The sequence below is a fragment of the Rhincodon typus genome, chromosome 6 (assembly GCF_021869965.1).
Source record: "Rhincodon typus isolate 14 chromosome 6, sRhiTyp1.1, whole genome shotgun sequence".
NCBI classification, from domain to species: Eukaryota; Metazoa; Chordata; class Chondrichthyes; order Orectolobiformes; family Rhincodontidae; genus Rhincodon; species Rhincodon typus.
This window is the reverse complement of record NC_063337.1, coordinates 74726674-74744572: the sequence shown is the minus strand read 5'-3', so window position 1 is coordinate 74744572 and position 17899 is coordinate 74726674.

Sequence of the window (17899 nt, the reverse complement as noted above, 5' to 3'; positions counted from 1 at the left end):
GCGGAAGAGGTGCTGGAGGGCTGGGAGACAGCCCAACATTTTCAAGAAGGGAGCAAAGTGATAAACCAGGAAACCAGAAACTGGACGGTCTAACCTAAGAGGTAGGGAAGCTATTAGATGCGATTCCGAGGGACAGAATTAATCATCATTTGGAGGTGCAGGGATGAGTCAAGAACATAGTTTTGTGAGGCGGAGCTCATGTTTATGTAAATACGTTTATATAAATATAAATATTTTATATGTTTATATAAATGATTTAGACTTGATCAGCAAGTTCGCAAATGATACAGAACTTGATTAGGTGATAAATAATAAAGAGAATAGCTTCAGACTACAAGAGGATATAGATAGGCTGGTCAGATAGGCTGCTCAGTGGCAAATGGAATTCAATCCAGATAAATGTGAGGTGATGCACTTGATCAGGACAAACAAGGCAAGTGAATACATGATAAATGGTAGGTCCCTGGGAACAACCAAGGATCAAAAGAACCTTGATTTACATGTCCACGAGTCCCTTAACGTACCAGAACAAATGGATAACATGGTTAAGAAGGGATAGGTATAGTTGCCTTTAATAGTCAAGGCCTAGATAGGCCACAGCTAGAATATTATGTGCAGTTCTGTAATCCACACTATGGGAGTAATGTGATTACACTGCAGAGGGTGCAGAGGGGTATCTTGATCAGGAGGGGAATCAAGGGTTATAGTGAAGGGGCAGGAAAGTGAATGTGAGGAATGTTGGATCAGCTATGATCACATTGAATGGCAGAGCTGGTTTGAATGACTGAATGACCTACTCGTATTCCTATTTGTTATGGTCTTATGATCTTACTAGGATGCTGCTTGGGCTGGAGAGTTTCAATTATGTAGAGAGATTGGACAGACTGTGGTTGTTTTCCTTGGAGCAGTGAAGATTGAAAGGAAATGTGATTGAGATGTATAAAATTATGAGGGGCATAGATAGGGTGGACAGGAAAGCTTTTTCTCTCTTGATGGACAGTTTAATGTCCAGAGGGCATGGATTTATGATAGGGGGCAGAAGTTTCAAGGAGATGTGAGGAAAACCTTTTTTCACACAGAGGGTGGTGGGAAGCTGGAACTTCTGTAAGGTGTTTAAAGCAGAAACACTCATAACATTTTAAAGGTATTGAGATGTGTATTTGCGATACCAAGGCATACAAGGCTAAAGGCCAAGTGTGTTAAAATGAGATTAGAATAGTTAGCTGGTTATTTCTGGTCAACGTAGAAGCGATGGGTTGAAGGGCCTTTTTCTGTGCTATACATCTCTATGACTCAAAACTATAGTGAGGAAGAATGCCAGATTTCCAATATTTGTCTGTGTGCACAGCAGTGTCTCAAAGATGGCATGGGCACAAGGGATACTAGTCTTTTGGTGAGTATCCATTAAATGTGTTATACAGGGAGCAATAAATTTGGTGTGATGTGGCTAGAGTTGGACCTGAGGAATGCTATAGGGTAAGAGTTAGTGAGGTGTTAGTGAGGTGCATTTGATATGATATGGCAACAAATCGCCTGAGGCCTTGCAGCAAAAAATCCCTCCATAAAACTCAACACTGCCAAAAAGATGTAGGTTGCAATCTAATGAGTCTATGAGCGACTTGTTATTCCTCTGATAGTTATTTATCATTCATCATTTACCATTTTAAGTGCAACAGTGGGGGTTTGAAGTTTACTTCATACGATGAACCACAATAAAGCTTCTTCGTAAATATTCCAGAATGATGTTGCAAATTATATATAAGAAAAGAAAGGATGTACATTTCTCTTGCACAGTTCACAACCTAGAGTAATTCAATGTATTTTGCAGATGGTGAAATATTTTTTGTAGTTTAGTCACAGATATGATGTAAAAATACAGCAACCAATGTATACCCAACAAACTCCCACAAACAGCAATTCAATCATGACCGGATGAACTGCTTTAATGTTGGTGATTAAAGGATAAATACTGACTAGGACAATGGAGGTAACTCAACCTTGAAATTATACCGAAGTGTCTGTCTCAACCAGCTGTCAAGTCATTGATTTTTCATTTCAGCTGAAAGAAAACACATTCTGCATTTAACTGTCATGCAAAGTCAGCCTAGATGTGTTGCACTCAAAGATTTTTGAAGTGAAACTTGAACCTGTACAACTTTCTAACTCAGGCATCAGTGTTGTATAATTAGCTACAGCTGACACACTATCAAGCAGTGAGACATTTAATAATAGCTGCAAATGAAGTATTTAGTGGTATCATAAACAAATTTTTGAATTCATTTAGAATAATCAGAAGCAGATATGAACTCAAAGAACATTAAGGAAATAGATAAGTAGATTTTGGAAGTTAATATTTAAGAATATTTATTTTTTGATAGATTTTAACAATTAATTGATCTATTCAAAGCCAATTGCATTCTGAAACTATTTTTGCATGCTAACCATAGTCTTGAATATGTTATTATCCATGAAAATTACTTGTAAAATCTGCAATAGACCAATGAACAATATGTGGTCCTGTGATTAGTTTTAATATTGGCCAATACTTCTGGAATGGTAATATATTCTGCATATGCAAGTATGCTTTCATAGCCTTGGTCGACATTCATTAGGCGCAGCTTAAGCATGGTTGGAGCATTCTAACAAGTTATTGGCCATAATAATGTAGTGCAGAATGGATAGGATAATTGAATACACAGAATCAATCAGCAGGGATCAACTTGTCTTATTCTGATTTCTCTGAGTATGTGCTTAATGCAGGATCTAATGACAGACTCACTGAGGACACATCTGTATTATCATTATAACAGCACAGCCTAAAATGCAGTAGCCTTTAATGTGTTTGCTTAAACTAGTCTTTTTCATCTCTGGTATTTATTTGCATACAAAGAAATGCATTTCTTGGCAGCACTGATCAACAATGAATGGACTGGAAAACAAATAATAGTGTTTAGACAGGTATTTCAACAACTCAGTTAACACATAAAGCAGCTAAGGTCCGTATTATTACCATTCTTCCCTCAAAATGGAAAAAATTCCATATGTTTTGGAGTCAATTACGCTAGCAGTTTGTCTGCACCAGGAAGAAAATTTAATTAATATCTGATAATCCATTTGATTTCGGTCAGAAGTCACACGACACCATGTTGGAGTCCAACAGATTTAATAGAAACCACAAGCTTGTGGACCACTGCTACTTCAACAATGTCTCTTCACCTGATAAAGGAGCAGGGCTTCAAAAGCTTGTGATTTCTAATAAACCTGTTGGATTATAACCTGGTGTCGTGTGACTTCTGACTTTGTCCGCCCCAGTCCAACATTGGCACCTCTGCATCATTTGACTTCAGCCATCGTGTCATCTCTCAACAGGTAGCATAATACAATCAGTATCAATACTGTTTTAAGCCATTTAAATGAATTATATAAACATGAAATGACCACAACATTTAGTTAAAGCTTCATCAGTAAGCTGTTACATTGATGATGTGCATTTTGCCTCCAGCAAGGCATCTTTAACTGACATTTCAATAATTATGTTATCTCTCATTACAATAGAAACTTTAGATATGGGTAATGTGGAATAGAAAGAACCAGCAGGTATTTATTACTGTTAACTAATGTAAACAAATATATACACTAATATATACATTGACAGGCACATCCATGAAATTATTTGTTCACAAATTGTAGTAAGTCTCCATTAATGTGTCATGTTTCAAGTGGTTCTAATTTTGATGGAGCTTTATACCATCAGGACACATGCTTTATACAGTGATTATATCATGAGCATGTTTCTTAAAGGTATATTGACATTCTGATTATGAATTATAACACAACTATTAATACTCATTTATACAGCTTATTATCAAACTAAATCAATGTGATAAAAACAGACAATTCTCTTCCATGAAGGTGTTTGAGGATTACATAATACAAGGGTTTAACAGCATTTTCTTTTTGCTGAGATTTTTCAGATTCTGATTCACTTTCCCCACTTTTCACACAAAAACATCAGCATACTTTCTTAAAATCCTTTCTTCAACGTTCTCAAATAAATATTTCCAAACATAACTGTGATTTTGAACTGATTTATTGCTTGCCACCAATCAATTATAAAAGCGAAATTTCACTTTACATCACCAAGTTTAGTGGAGGTGAGGAGAAAATTCAGATTATATGTGTAAACCTGAATTCTGCTGCCATGGTGGTGAAGTTAAAATGATCTTCAATTGGTTCATAATCTTCAAACTTTGTTGTCGCCTTGTGTTTGGCCCCTCATTTTTTCTGTGCTACCAGGCATCTGAATATATATTTCTTTTCTCCTCTGTTTCAAACTATCTTTACTTGTCTTTCTAATTCACTTTTATTTGTTTCATCATTGTGCTAACATGTATAACACATTATCCTTATACATTACAAGCACGAAATTCCCTGCTGTCCCTAATGTTCAGCAAGACGTTTGTCCTGAAATTTGAACTCTCAGAAGAAACATCAAGAAAAGTTTTCTTTTAAAATAGATGGACAAATATCCAAAGATTCACAAGGTATTACTTCCCCAACCCTGCTTCTCCAACACTAGGAACATATGAACAGGAATCAGCCATTCAGCCCCTTGAGCCTGTTCTGCCATTCAATGAGATCCATATACTTGCCTTTGACCTATATCCTTTGCTACCTTTGCTTAGCAAAAATGTTATCTATCTCAGATTTGAAATTAACAACAGATCTACTGCCAACTGTGGATGAGAGTTCAAAATATCTATCACCCTATATATGCAGAAGTGCTTCCTTACATCTTTCCTAAATGGTCTGGCCCTAATTATCTGACAATGCCCCCTAGTTCCCCAACCAGCGAAAATAGCTTATCTTTATCTACCCTGTCTTTTCCTGTTAATATCTTGAAGAATTCTATCAGATCATCCCGCAACCTTCTAAATTCTAGATTCATCTAATGATAAATAGATGCATCAGCCAGGCAAAAATGAGGGAAACTATCTCCTTGGGACATATGAATGAACTAGGGATAAATCAAACATAAAAAGGCCCAATTTCTGATTTGGCCTTGCTCCTAAAAAGTATGGCTGGGCACTTATCATACCAAGTTACAGAACGCATATTCTCTTTGTATTTCCTATTTGTATAAGTAGGGTACACCTACAGAGAGCTGAGGAACTCTGACAGATACTGTCAGGACACCAAGGTGGTGAAGGTCAGGGATCCTTTCTTGAGCTGGAGAAGTGACAGGTATCCTTTGGGGATGACAGTGATCCTTTCGGGGGGAAATGCAGGTGCAATTAGGACTGCTACACGTGGAGAAAATTGCACATATAAAATGCACTAACTCCTTGAAAACTGTCCACTATGTCAGAAATCATCAAGAAGTGCCTATAAATGTCAACAATTGTTAACCTGCTAATAAGTGTCAAGATCTTTCAAGAACTGTAAACAAGTGTCAACCTGTCAAGATATGTTAACATGCGTCAAAATTTGCTTTATTAAAGGAAATTGCCCTTCTCAATAGACTGTAACCTGCAATGTAGGACTTTACATAATAGAATTGTACATTTGTCTCATATCTGCATGGACACTTGTGAATACTCAATACGTTGGAGGAGGTGTAATGAGGTGCTAAGTTAGTATCGGGTATGAGGGGTCATGGGGGATCAGTAAAAGGCATTAGGCTGCACGGTTTGGAATATGGGTCATGAACTTAAAGGAAATTTGGGGATATTAGGGATAATAAATTGAGGAATACTTCTCCTCATTTGAAAAGATAAGGTATTCCTTTGTATCTATTCTTGGCACTTGTGGTAAAGGCTAGATTCCCTTTGCGCAAGATAAGACATTTTTGGTAGAAGTAAGACAACTTTGGGATTGTGAAAGGCACACTTAAAGCAAAAAAAAGCATAAATATATGGGACTGGCAAAGTTAACAAGGAGCTGACCAAAAGCAAAACAAATTGTAGAATTGAATTTTTAAACATTGGCATTTCAGAGTGCTTGTTCATGAAAATATCATTGTATGATTTGTGCTCTGTTACTGACTTTCTAAAGTATAATTTTAACAATGGGACACCTGTCTATTAAATATTCTGATGGGCACCTTCAACAGCTGATTGAATAGAAATATGTCTTATTGTTAGAGATAAAACACTTAAGTGAAATTTTGGTTTTAAAAGGAATTCAGTGAAGAAGTTTGATTTTATTTACCTATTTTTGTTGTTAATAAAATTATTTCATTCCAATAGTGCCACCATCAATAGACAATATCAGCATGACCCTTAAGGTTGACTCATGGTGGACATACTAGTTGAGTTGACATAAAGAGAGAAAGACAAAGGGTAGTTGGGAGAGGGGCATGAGTTTGCATAAATTGGCCAAAGGCACAAAGGGCCAAAGGCTATGAAGGATAATTGAAGGCATAAAGTTTCTCAAGAGATCTGATGGGGCAAGAGGGATGGATGGCATGTGGCAGCAAAGGGACTGTAAAAACACTGTAGGAGATGTGCAGATGGTGGCACGGAAGAATGTGGGTCATGGTAATGAATAAAGAGTAAATGGGCATAGGGTGGAATGGGTTGGGAGGGTGTAAGGTTAAGGTGGATGATGCAACACCTCATTAGAGTAACACATTAAAAATCAAGCCCCAATATATCATGAGTCATCACAAAAGTTAAAAGGTTTTATAAAAGTCCACTAAGTTCTCCAATTTACCTATCATTTAAGACAGGCCAACAGAAGGAATGGACCAGATTTCTGTACTTAATAAGAATTACTATTCATTACAAATAAATAGATTCTAGCTATAGATAAACAACTACAAAATCTCAATACATAACTTTACTAGTTAAAACTCTAACCTCTTTCTTTAATTCCTACAATATATGTAAAGAGATGGATGCAAAAAAAAAATGGTGTCATAGGTAGAGGGAAAAAAATACTTGGAAAGAAGTTCAAGGGTCCCTGTGCCAGGATACATGAATTGTATATTTGGTTTGCTGCTTCTCAAACTCTCTTCATAGAATCCCTACAGTGTGGAAACACGCCATTTGGCCCAACAAGGCACACTGCCCCTCAGAGCATCCCACCCAGACCCGTCCCCCTATAACCCACCTAATCTACATGTCCCTGACCATGGGAAATTTAGCATGGCCAATCCACCTAGCCTGCACATCTTTCGACAGTGGGAGGAAACCAGAGCACCCAAAGGAAACCAATACCATCACAGGGAGAACATAAAAACTCCACATAGTTGCCCAAGGGTGGAATTGAATCCAGGTCCCTGGTGCTTTGAGGCAGTAGTGCTAACCACTGAGCCACCATGCCACTTCTTCAGATACTTTCACTTGCTGGCAGGAGACACAGAGTAATTGGTCCCAGCACATAAAGTCTCTGACTTATTTACTAAGAACATTAGCTACAGCAATTGGAGAGGTAAAATAAATTGGGTTTCTTCAGGCTTTAGGTATATTTTCGCGACAAAGATAGGGAGATCTGTAGGTTTCTGGTTATAGCGTTCACACTCATAAAACTGTTCAGCTATCTCGGAATTAATCACATAATTGTTGGCAGAACAAGGTTTTTATCTTTGACAATTGGTTACCATTTCATCAACCAATCAGCTTTTTAATTGCTTGCTGATTCTCCCTTTATACACCCTCTGGTTCCAACTCGCCTAGAAATAAATGGGGAGTGATGGCTTAGTGGTATTATTGTTGTACTGCTGAGTCAGAGACCCAGATAACATTCTAGGGACCTGGGTTCAAATCCCACCATGGCAGATGGTGGAATTTGAATTCAATAAATATCTGGAATTAAGAGTCTACTGATGACTGTGAATCCGTTGTTGAGGGGAAAAGCCCATCTGGTTCACTAATGCTCTTTAGAGAAGGAAACTGCCATCCTTACCTGGTCTGGCCTACATGTGACTCCTGACCAACAGCACTGTGGTTGACACTTACCTCCCCTCTGGGCAATTAGGGATGGACAATGAATGCTGCCTAGCCAGTGATGCCCTCATCCCATGAATGAATTTAAAAAATCCCCCATTGTTTGAATAAACAACACTTGAAGTAAGTGTTGATAGGCTGGTTTTAAAATGCACAGTGTTTAAAATATTCATTTTCTAAATTCAGTACACAATCAAAAAACAGAAAAGTAAACAATACAATCTTTCCAAGGAGATACGCTTCAATCTTTATTTCCAAATTGTGACCACAGTGCTAGAGCCCAAAGGCAGGCTTTCAGCGCAGCCTAACTCATGAAATGACAACCTTTAAGGCTGCTGCCATTGGCCAGTCTGACTCCTAATCCAGCCAGCACCCCCATTGAAAACTGGGAACATGGGCAGCCATTGTCAAAGGACAGGTTCATGGAGATGGTATTGCTCCCATCTCTGCCTACCTTACCCTGGAATGAAAATCGAGGCCGCTATGTTCATTTGTCAGGGGTATAATTAGCTTCAAGTATGATGGCAGCAGAGTAGGATGCTCCAGCCAGAGCTCCTCTGCTTCACAGTTCCCTTTCTTTTTTCTTTATTTTTTCTTCTCTTTTCTACAGTTTTTCCTACACCCCACCACCCACCCCAACTTTTAACTTCTTAAACTTACCCCGAGGGAATGGAGAATGTAGGCAAGTCTGAGTCCAGTCCGCTGTGGGAAATGAGTCGGAGACCAGGCCAGCACAGGAGGCAAGTCCCAGAGGTGGGTCACGGGCCGGAGCCTCGAGTGGGAGGCAGTCTGAGCTGAGGTTGACCTGGGAGGAGTCCTGAGGGAAGTCCCGGAGGCAGGTCCCAGGCCACAGTCCTGCCAGTGGAGGTAGCGATGCCTCGTGTTCTTAATCCCAGCAGACAAGAACTCACTGGAAAGGACTATAATGTGAGTACTTTTTAAAGATAATTTTTATTCTTATACTGGACTTTGAATAATTTGAGTACCTTTTAAAACTTTGTATTCCTATGCTAGACTTTCTTTTAACTCTTTCAATTCTGTAACAAATACTTAAAGTAGCTGTACCTAGGTACCCTGTACACAAGATGGTGCCAAAACTGCAATGTTACAAACTTTTCACTGCATGTGACAATAAAGGCTATTCAATTCAATTCTATTCAGTTAAAGGTGAGACTGTTGCAGATATTGATCCTTTTATGTCTGCTCAATTGCTGGCAATTCCATCCTCTTTAATGCAGCGCAAAAGAAAAATCCACTTTTGTTTTATGTTTTAACAAACATTCAGGGCATTATTCAGCTAATGTCTGAAAAAAAACATTATTTTCTCTTTCCATGGAATACTTCATTCGATTTGTTTCACGTTTATTTTTCTTCAGTTTCTGTCCAATAAACACTACAACGCAGAGGGATCATTCTCACAATTCTCAAAGAAAACACTTACATTTATACATTAGAACATTACTTATGTAAAATGTCAGAAAATAGCACTCACAAAGAAATGGAATAAACATTTTCTCAATTGTTTTCATCATTGCACTGGGATCTGACAAGTAGTGAGTTTGATTATTACCTGCAAATTTTGGAGAATACAAATTATAATCAAGTATACTACTATAAATATAAGACAAAAGTAAAATAGAACATTTTCTTTTCCAGTAGCCCCTGCTATAATCCCTCACCAGCCCCTCCTTTCTTTTCTTTATTCATTCACGGGATGAGGGCATCACTGGCCAGGCAGCATTTGTTGCCCATCCCTAATTTCCCAGAGGGCAGTTAAGAGTCAACCACATTGCTATGGGTCTGGAGTCACATGTACGCTAGACCAAGTAAGGATGACTGTTTCCTTCCCTAAAGGACATTGGTGAATCTTATCCTAAAGTTGTCTTTAACTGTGGTTGTATTTTTTATATAACACTGGTAACTGTATTTTGTTTTAAATCTTTCAAAAATTACTCTGGTGTATTTAGAGCTTGTGAAATGTGATATACACATGCAAGTCTTCTTTTCTTCTTTTTACACCCATGCTAACGCTGTTCCAAGCCAAAGTTCACATATTCTGTTCATGCCTTTTGAACAGAACAATTGTAACAGACAGAAAACATTAGTGGATGTATGCTAATGAGTATTGTTAAGCAATGCACTGGTGCTGAGGCTAATTTTATTAATCCATCGATAACGCAGATTGGAAGAAGTAAGAAACAAAAGCATTGCGTTGTCCAGTTTCTTACCCAGCATGAAAATAAAATACCAGTAGGATAAAGAAGATGCATGCCAATGACAGGTGGCAGGTAGATAATGCAACTGAGAACCAAAAGGGATAGAGAGGTGAGGTAAAAATGTAAATAAGAGAAGGAAAGAGGAATTATGAGAAAAAAACTGCAGCTAACATGTCAGCAGCCAACCCAAAGTCTTCTGAAGGTGTATGAATAGCAAAAGAGTGATTCAAGAAGGAATAGAGTGATTGGTGATAAAAAGGGCGTTTTACACATGGAGGTAGGAAGTATAGCTGAGGTGTTAAATGAATGCCTTGTGTATCTTTACCAAGGAATTAGATGATGCTTAGGCCAAGTGAAAGAGGAAGAAACTTTGCTGCTAGAATGGTTTTATAATTGATAAAGAAGAAATGCTGGAAAGACCTCCGATACTTAAAGTTGATTACAACCATAAGACCATAATAAACAGGAACAGGAGTGATACATTTGGTCCTTCAAGTCTCATCTGCCATTCAATAGAACCATTGCTGATACAAAATCCGCTTTCCTGCCCTTTCCCTGTAGCCCATGAATCCGCTACTGATCAAGAATCTATCCACCTTAACCTTATACATACAAAAGGAGTCTACCCCAACATGTCTCTGTGGCAAGGAGTTCCAAAGACTCACAATCTTCCTCATCTCAGGTTTAAATTAGCACCCCTTTATTCTGGGACTATGCCTTCTGGTCCTAGATGCTCCCATGAGGGGAAACATCGTCTCAGCATTTATCCTGTCAAGCCCCCAAACAATCTGATGTGTTTCAATGAGATCACCTCTCATTCTACTAAATTGGAGTGAATAGACTCTCAAACTCTAAAACAATGCAATGGTAAATTCTAGTGAACCTTTTAAGAATATCCATCCAAGGATATTGAAGGAAATGAGGATAGAAATTTCAGGGCCAGAAATTTTAGAAATTTCAGAAATTTTAATCTTCCCTAGAACTGATAGACTCCCTTTAAGCTCTATCTGTTTTTTTCCCTTATTCAAAAATTATGGAAAATGGTACTGAATCTTGGCAACAAATGAAAGCATTTCACTGTATTTTATTGTATTCTTACTGTAAAATACAAGTGACAATAAAAGCATTCATTTGTTCATTCATTCACTCAGAAAGCTGCCACAAGACCAGAGAACTGCAAACATTACAGCCATTTTCAAGATAGTTGTAAAGATAATCACAGCAAATGCAGACCAGTCACTTTAAAGTCAGTGGTGGGGAATCTTCTACAAACAATTACTTGAGATAGAATTTGTAGTCACATTTGAAAAGGAGGTTGTTTTGGTAGAGTCATCATGGATTTCTGAAGGGGAAATCATGCTTAACTAACTTGTTGCAGCTTTTTGAGAAAGTAACTAAAAGATTCAATGAGGATAACACTGTTAATGCAGGGCATATGGAAGCCCAGAAAGTATCAGATAAAATGCCACAGAATAGACTTTTGCAAAAAATTATTAGGATTGAAATAAGAGGGGCTGTAGCAACATGGATAAAAGACTGGCAAAGCAATAAAAGAGAGAATAATAGTCATAGAATCATAGAGTTGTACGGCACGGAAACTTCGGTTTAACTCATCCACAGCTACCAGACATTCCAATCTAAATTAATTCCTTTTGCCAGCATTTGGTCCATATCCTTCAAAAGACATTAATGTGCAAGATTAAAGTACATGGGAATGGGGGAAAGTATAATGAGATGGATAGGAAACTGGTTGGCTGAGAGGAAACAAAGAATAGGAAGTAATGGGTCCTTCTCAAAGTGGCATGCAGTAACTGGTGTGGTGCCACAGGGATTGGTGCTGGGACCCCAGCTATTCACAATATATATTAATGATTTGGATGAGAGAACAAAATGTAACATCTCCGAGTTTGCAGATGATGCACGTTGGGTGGGAGGGTGAATTGTGATGAAGATGCAGAGAACCTTCAGTATGATCTTGACTGGTTGGGTGAGTGGGCAAATCAATGGCAGATGCAGTATAATTTGGATAAATATGAGGTTATTCACTTTGGAATCAAAAACAAGAAGGAAGATTACTACCTGAATAGCTGTAAATTGGGAGAGGGGAGTGTGCAGTGGGACCTGAGCATCCTTCTACACCAGTCGCTGAAGGTAAACATGCAAGTGCAGCAGGTGGTAAAGAAGACAAATGGTATGTTGGCCTTCATTGTGAGAGGCCTTGAGTACAGAAGCAGGGATGTATTGTTGCAGTTATACAGGACCTTGGTGAGACCACACCTGGAATATGGTGTGCACTTTTGGACTCCTTTTCTGAGGAAGAATGATCTTTCTCTTGAGGGAGTGCAGTGAAAGTTTACCAGGCTGATTCCGGGGATGGCAGGTCTCATCACTAGGTTGGGTTTGTTTTCACTACAGTTCAGATGAGTGAGGAGGGGTGGATCTCATAGAGACTTATAAAACTCTAACAGGACTGGACAGGGTAGATGCAGGGAGGATGTTCCTGACGGTGGGTGTGTCTAGAATCAGGGCTCACAATATGAGGATTCGGGATTGACGATTTAGGACGGAGACGAGGAGACATTTTTTCATCCAAAGAGTGGTGACTACCGTGCGCCCCCCCCCCCCCCCACACACACACACACACACACACGTACACACACGTACACACTCGCGCACATGCACACGCATATGCAATGAGCAAAAAATGGTGATATGGACAGAAGGAAAGACTGGAGAAGCAATTCAGTTCATTGCTGATCACAGGATCTGCTGAGAGGATTCTTGCTGATTACAATGATGCTCATTGGATTTCCTTCTCCAGATACTTTCACTTGTTTGCAGATGATCAGAGATGGACTGAACCCTGTAATGCCTGCGTTAATGGGGAAAGTTTGAAAAGTGAAGGACAAGAGTGAGTCGCAACAATTTGCATTTATAAAGGACCTTTGACAAAGAATACAGGAGTGTCTGCAAACATGGTCTACAAACAAAGTCAATGGATTTTTTTCAGGCTCCAGGGCGGTTTGTAGACGAGTTCCCCTGGGTTCTCTATTAGGACACATGCTTTCCTTACTATAATAATGATCCAGATCTTGGTGCACAGGAAACAATTTCAAAGCCTGCAGATGACAGAAAACTTGGAAAAATTGTAAAATGAGGAGATCAGTGTAGACCTCCAAAAGGACATAGATAAGTTGGTGAAGTGGGTAGGCAGGTGGCACAGAAATTTCAATGAAAAGAAGTGTGTGGTGATGTTTGTGATAGAAGGAACATTGAAAGACAATATAAGATGGAGGTACGATTCTCTGGGAGAATGCACAAGCAGAAGACTTGGCTGTATATATGTAATGACTCTTGAACATTGTTGGACAGGCGAAAAACACAGTGAATAAAGCATGCTGTATCCTGGGCTCTATTAATTGGAACAATCATTAACAGTATAGTAGCAAAGAGGTAACATTGAATTGGTTAATACATTGTTAGGCCTCAATGGATTTTTGTGTATAGTTCTACGTACCACATCATAGCAAGATGTGAACTTATTGGAGAAACTGCAGAAGCAATTTCCAGTGATGAGGAACTCCAATTAGGTGGATAGATTGAAGGAGTTTCAGACTGTTCTGTTTGGAAAAAAGAAAGCTAAGATGAGATTTGTTAGCGGTTTCAAAAATCATGAACTGGTTGGATGAATGAACAGAGAGAAACTGTTTCCCATTGTATGAGAAACAAGAATGATTGGGCGTAGGTTTAGAGTGATTTGTAAAATGAGCAAATGTGATGAAAATAAACCTTTTCACACAGAAAGCAGTTAGGATATAGAATGCACTGCCTAGAACTGTGTTGGAGGTATGGTCAACTAAGATACACAAGATGGCACTGGATGATTATTTGGATTGAAATTGTGTGCAAGGATATAAAGAAAAAGCAGGCAACTGCCACTAAGTAATGATTGTCATTTGAGGAGCTGAGTGGCCTTCTTCAGAACTATAACATGTTTGTGATTCTGTAGTCTTCCCTGTTCAAGTTAATGGACTGAATTTTCTGAAAAATGAAAATATTCCAGAGGCAGCAATATTTTCAGATTCCAACTCCATTTAGTGCTGCAGTGCTTCCACCAGCTTAATTTTATGGTAAACAGACAATAGACCGACAGTCTCTGCATTTAGCATTCAATTAGGAACAGCAGGTGCTTCCTGAGATGCAGGAGGTGAATAAAGTGGGACCCTCTACAACAGAGACTGCATGCCTTTACAGTGTTGCTATATACAAACAGACCATGATGAGGAAGGGAAAACAGTGTCTATGTCACAGATGTATTGGTATCATAGATCAGAGTGAGCGGTGAACTAAAATATCTTATGTTCTTCCACTTCTATCCATAACAGGAGTGAATATTATTTTTCTTGTTTTGTTTTCATTTCTCTTTCCTTTCGAAATAGATTGTGAATATATTTCCTTCAAACCCTCTGCTTGTAAAGTCCAGCTTTTTTTAAAATGATTTTTTTAATAAAAAGAAAGGATAGTTTATTCAAACACTCAATGTCCTGGGAAACGAGTTTTCAAACCATAGGCATGCACAAGGATACAAAAATAAGGTAGAAAAACTGAAGTAATGAGGGTACAATTCTGAACAATTTTCAAAAACGGGGAGGGGGGTGGCATTAATTCATGTTAAGTTTATGTCCAGGGAATGTCCTTGCAGTTTGCTGTTCTGGTGGAATTATTTTTTGCAGGAGCTTGAATGCAGATGGATGTAATTGAAAGCATAGTAATATCACTCTTGTAGATGAGAATTAGTTCAGGTGAAATACATGGTTCTTTACGGAAATCAGGTTTAAAGATGGGTCAACACTTGAGGCAGGATTTAGCTGAGCCTAGAGCCACTGGTTGCCTGTTTCAATGTTAAGTATCAAACTGGGCAAAAAAGTATTCAAACTGTACACTTAAAGTTGCTCAAAAACCATAGTTTTCTGTCTTGTGACAGTTCTAGGATGGAGTAAATGTACTTAATAAGGTGGTGTTTTTGTTTCTCATCAAAACCAATGTGTTTAGTAAGGGATAACTGTAGACCCATTAACACCACTTCAGTTATGAGTTTCGATGGTGTCTACTGTTGTTCCTATCGATGGTTTTCAGAATTGGTAGGCATAGACATATTGGTTTAAATATTCTAATGACCAGAGAGTTGGAGAAGAAACACATGCTGAACTTATGTGGGAGTATGCGGAATCACAGATGCAGCTGAATTAATGGGAATTCATGGAACCTTAAAAAAAATCCTTATAGTTGCAAAATTCAGAGTGTTCCAACTTACTTCTGCAAAATTATGACCCAGGAAAAATTAGAGAATTAAAGCCTACTGTAACTCATGGAAAACTATTAAATGCATGACATGACTCATCACTCAACTACACTTCCCCCAACCTTTATTCAGTCCCCAGACTCCTGACTACTAACTCCCAACTGAATTGCATCCCAACTTAATCCTAAATTTTTCTCTTGTCCTGATCCTTCTGGACTAGAGAATATTTCAAAACTAATAGTCCTCTAATGCCAGCCTTATCTCTGGACTCTGTGTCCCCATCTGCAAAGTGACATAGCAAGACTTTGCTTCAAAAATGAAGTCCTGAGGGGCTGAAGTGGATTCTGAGATCAGCCTGATAATGCAGTGAGGCTGATGGTTTGCTGATGCCAACTTCAAAGGACAAAGTGATGGACTCATTGTCGAAGACACATTACAACAGAAGCCTGGGGAAGTAAGCAGTGATTTGCATTCACCTTGTAAACACGTTAGCTCTCAAATTGGCAATTTTTACCATCTAGCTTCTTGAGAGAGGAAGGTGGATGTGCAACCTGCATACAAATATTGTAAGATTAGCTAATAATGAGATGCAAATGTATGCATCATGGAATTACCGCTTATTTGTTAGATTCAGAACTCAACATTTAAAGTATAAGTGGAAAATCATCATTATATTTCTTGGCATGCAGATTAAATTTTTTTATAATCTCTCCATATTTTCCCCCTTCCTTGCCATTGCTCATGCTATGCATGGGTGGAATTATTCCACCGAATGTCTGTGCAGTGTTGATGATTTCCACAGTATGCCATGTTGTTGTATCCCATTGGATCCAGAAGATTCATGTTCTGTGATAGAATCTTCTACTTTCCTTATTTGGAGTGCTGTTCATGACAGCATATCAGCAATGTAGGCCTCCTTGTATGTTACATCCAGATGGTATCACTGTAACCACAATGACATTATTTGAAGGTACTTTGGAATATATAATAGTGGCTTGAGGACCGTACATTGAAATGCCTTATGATATGACTCGACTGTCATTTTGTCCCTCACAAGTGAGCAATGATGAAATTGTTTACATGTAATGACAACAGCCTGGCACTCTTTCTCAATTTAATGGTAACCACATTCTATTTGTGTTCAAGTCCTCATTGTGTAGTTATTAAAAAAAAATTTCAGCTGATATTGCATCAATCATCACCTGTATTTGCTTGTTAGCTTTCATCCTGCCTACACACTTGTTTCCAAAATGATTCTTGTAGTGAGAACACTGTCTTTACCATGGTGGACATGCATTCTGCTCTTTCCCATGATGTTCTCCAATACATGAGAATGTTTTCCATCATGGATTTGTCCATGAACGGACTGTCCTTAGGGCCTTGAGTATCGATTAGCAAAATACAAGGCTTGGTCTGGTCTGCCAGTGACATGCTCTAGCATGGGATTTACAACCACATCAGTCCTGCATATGTCCATCACTTGTCCAAGTTTCTCTTGTCTTGGTGGTCATGCTTTCAATATTGGATATCTTATGCTGAATGCAAACCTGTTTTTAGTTTGATTGTGTTATAGTTGAACCAATTCACAGGATCCTGCAAGCTGAAACATTGAAGTTGGATATTGATCAATGGGCTCTTTTTAATCTTGGTTTGTAACATTGAACATATAAAATTCAAAGCTAGTTCACTTGGGCTTCAAAGCATGCTTTCAAGATTTCTGATTTTTCCTTCTTTTCAAAGAGATTTAGAATGGAAATTTTATTAAACAATCTCTTCTCATCAGTAATAAGCGTATGGCTGCACATAGTTGTTCTGACTTGTTGAGTAAATCTGTTACGTTTTCATAATTTTGCAATTGCACATGGAAAACTGCCAGTTCTGCTTCATAAAATCTTCCATTTCTACTGGAGCTGGGAAAGGAAAATTTGCAGTCATTATGTTTCATCCACTCGTTCAGTGGTGGCCTGTTTCTTTGTTCTTTTACAGTTTATTTCAGTAGTATGGGGCAGCTTGCACAATTCTGAACATGCCCATGTCTCTCTTTCAGTAGCTTTGTTACAGTTTTAAAACTCTGAATATCAGCTCCATTTCCGACATCATACTACATGCTCTCAGGAAAACAATCTTATCTGGACTGTGACTTTATTGAAAATAAGATCACTACCCCATGTTAGATGTCATGTGGCTTGGACATTCCAGGAAGCACATTGTTACAAATTGCATTTTTATCCCAAACACCCTGAGTCTTTTCATCTGTAATCCTCTAAGGCTTCTGAATGTTTCTCAGATTTCTGGTACCCTGCAGATCTTTGCTGATACTGTTCAGTTTGTACAACCTCTCTGAACTTTGTCCACCCGGATGCCCATAGGCTCTTCTCTTTTTACAGATTTGTGTCAGTATTATCATGAATAAATTTAATCCTGCAGGCTGG